We start from the raw sequence: 3594 nt of genomic DNA, 5'->3' as shown, positions 1-3594 counted from the left end.
ACAGGCCCTGGGAAGTCTCGGTGGGGGGAAGCCNAGGTAGCAGTTTGGGTTCTAAATGGCACAGAAGTAGACTTACAGCAGAAAGGAGGTGGTTCGTACGCTGGATCCAGTATCATAGTATCATAGTGGGAGTTGTGCAGGATTCATGGCTAACAGGAGTTGAGTTGGAGAGCAGGAAGAACACATAGCAGGATTGGAACGAAGATAGATGAAAGATTTTGCATAGGTAACCTCTTCCCATTTACCGGCTTGTTCTGGCAATATGTATTAGGATCCTTAAAACAACTGGATCCAGACCTTATTGCAAAGGAATATCAATTTTGATGCCTTCAAAGAAGGTATGAACCTTAAGGACTCAAGGTTTTCTGAGGACATGTGGTTGCCCATGCTCTGGAAGTTCCTGGTATGTTCTATCAGCATCCCAGAGAACAACTCAGAAACCAAAAAGGAAATCAGCCAGACTAGAGTGCCCAAGTCATCACGTGGACCTCTAGTGGCTACCCAGTAAGTCCCGGACTTACTGTGGGAAGTGCTCTACCCTGGCCAGGGATTTCAGCCGGCTGCTGGGGGACCCTACAGAAAGAGCAGGATTCAGATGGGCAGTGTCTCCTACGCCAGCTGAGTCAGTAGCCCCTAGTTCTCAGGCAGAATTGGCCAGGTTCTGGTCCGTAAACTGGGAGCCCCACCCCGCTGACAGGCCCTACCAATAGTATGCCAGTGTCTGTGCGAGAGGTTTTTGTGCCTTTGTGTGAGACCCCCGGTCGTTTGTAACTGCTTGGGGTAAAGGCTTAAACACAGGGGAAATTGAGTCGCCAAAAGTCCTGGTTCGGAGGGAGGAGGGAACGTTGCAAGCCGCTGGGCGGAGGGTTGGCAAGTGCACATGCGCACGCTAGCAATGGGAATCTTATCATGGATGTTGTGTCCAGTACCCGCTGCTCTGTCCATTGGGTGCCCCTTGGGAAACACCAGGCCCTGGTATTTGCTGGGGTTTTGTTGTTGTTGTTGTTTTCATTCCCGGGTTTTTGGCACAAATTTTATGTTTTGGGTGGATAAACCAAACAGCAGACCACACCAAGGTGATTCCACGTGAGAGAGGTTTATTAAGCAGGGATGAGGGGGGTGGCAAAGTGAGTAGAAGAGAAGAGGAAAGAGAAGAAAGCGAAGCGAAGCGAAGCGAAGCGAAGAGAAGAGAAGAGAAGAGAAGAGAAGAGAAGAGAAGAGAAGAGAAGAGAAGAGAAGAGAAGAGAAGAGAAGAGAAGAGGAGGAAGAGAAGAGGAGAAGAGAGTGAGGAGGGGGTGATCCCCTAATTTATATGGAGAATGACATCACACCAATGAGGGTGGGGACTGAGCCAGGTGAGTTGTGGGATTGAGGGTCGTTGTCCTGGCAACGCAGGTCCAGGGTCACATGATTAGGCCAGGGCTCAGAGTGTCCTGGTGCTAACACCCAGGATAGAACAAACAATTCTCAAAAATAAAAGAACTTTGAGATGAATCACCATCCCTTACCTCCAGCTACAGAGCAAAAGTGAAAGAAACCACATGGTACAGAAACAGGCAGGTCAATCAATGGAATACAATCAAAGACCCAGAAGTAAACCCACACACCTATAGATACTTGGTCTTTAATGAAGAAGCCAAAAATATACAATGAAAAAAAAAAAGCCGCATCTTCAATAAATGATGCCGGTCTAACTGGTGTATGTAGGAGAATGAAAATAGATCTATATTTATCACCCTACACAAAGCTCATGTCCAAATGTATCAAGGACCTCAACATAAAACCAGATACACTGAATCCAATAGAAAAGAAAGTGGGAAAGAGTCTCAAACACATTGGCACGGGGAAATTTCCTCAACATAAAACCAGATACACTGAATCCAATAGAAAAGAAAGTGGGAAAGAGTCTCAAACGCATTGGCACGGGGAAATTTCCTCAACAGAACTTCAATGCCTCAGGCTTCAAGATCAAGAATTGATAAATGGGACCTCATGAAACTGGAAATCTTCTGTAAGGCAAAGGACATAGTCAATAGGACAAACCAGCAACCTATAAATTGGTAAAAAATCTTCACTTACTCTACATTAGACAGAACAAATATAAAGAACTCAAGAAGATAACCAAACAACCCAATCAAAAAAATGGGGTACAGTGCTAAATAGAGAATTCACAACAGAGGAATCTCAAATGGCTGAGAAGTATTTAAAGAAATGTCCACAAGTCCTTTGTCATCAAAGAAATGCAAATCAAAACACCCCTGAGATTCCACCTCACACCAATCACGATGGCTAAGATCAAAAACTCAGGTGACATCACATGCTGGCAAGGATGTGCAAACTGGTACAACTGCTCTAGAAATCTGGCGGTTTGTGAGAAAATTTGAAAGAATACCCAGCTATACCACTCATGGCCATATACCCATAAGATGTGCACATAAGATGTACACATAAGATGTGCCACTATATCATAAGGACATGTGCTCCACCATGTTCATAGGAGCCTTATTTGTAATACCAGAAGCTAAAAACAACCCAGATGTCCCTTAACCAAAGAATGGATACAGAAAAAAAGTGGTTCATTTACACAATAGAAGCTATTTAACTATTAAAAACAAGAACATCATGAACTTTTCAGGCAAATGCATAGAACTAGAAAATACTATCCTGAGTGAGGTATCTTAGACCCAAAAAAGACATGCATAGTATGTACTCACTGATAAGTGGATATTAGCCAAAAGAATAAGTAGGATACAATCCAGAGACTGTGAGAAGTGTAACAAGTAGAAGGGCCCAAGTGAAGATGTTTCAATTCCATTTATAGGGGGGAAAAGAAATAATCACAACAGTCAGAAGGAGGGAAGGACCTGGGTGGAAAAGGGGAGAAGGAGGGGAAAAGGGGAACAGGATCAGGTATGGGGGTGGGGTACAAGATAGAAGACCAGAGGGCCAAGAGAATGAATGGATATAAGCAGCCTTGGGGGGTGAAAGGGCGGGAGACTCTCTAGAAAGTACCAAGACTCGGGAAGTGAGAAACTCTCAGGATTCAATGGGGGTGAGCTTAGCCAAAATGCCCAACAGTAGGGAGATAGAGTTTGAAGAATCCACCTCCAGTAGATAGATATGGCCTCAAGAGGAGGGACAGGGTTACTAACCCATAGTCAAAATTTCTGACCCATAATTGTTGCTGTCTAAAAGAACTGCAGGGACAAAAATAGAGAAGAGACTGAAGGAAAGGCTGTCCAATGACAAGCCCAACTTGGGATCTATCTCATGAGAGGGCACAAAGGCCTGACACTATTACTGATGCTATGATGTGCTTACAGACAGAAGTCTGACATGGTTATCCTATGAGAGGCCCTACCAGTATCTTAATATTCAAAATTAAATTCACATTACTGACTTTATTGTGTTGGCTTTGAAAATATCACCATATGCAAAATCATGTACATTTTAAAATACTTTGTACAGTTACTAGAACACCAGTTTGATATTACAGTGAAAGCACTTAGGTTATTTTATACTTGTTTTTATTAACTTTCAATCTTATTTTATGCTTCCAGGGTCCTGTTCAGAAAGACCTTTAGTGTGTGCCAA

Source organism: Mus pahari, chromosome 15, assembly GCF_900095145.1.
Source record: "Mus pahari chromosome 15, PAHARI_EIJ_v1.1, whole genome shotgun sequence".
Classification (NCBI taxonomy): domain Eukaryota; kingdom Metazoa; phylum Chordata; class Mammalia; order Rodentia; family Muridae; genus Mus; species Mus pahari.
The sequence above is the reverse complement of the archived record's forward strand: the minus strand, read 5'-3'. Positions refer to the sequence as shown.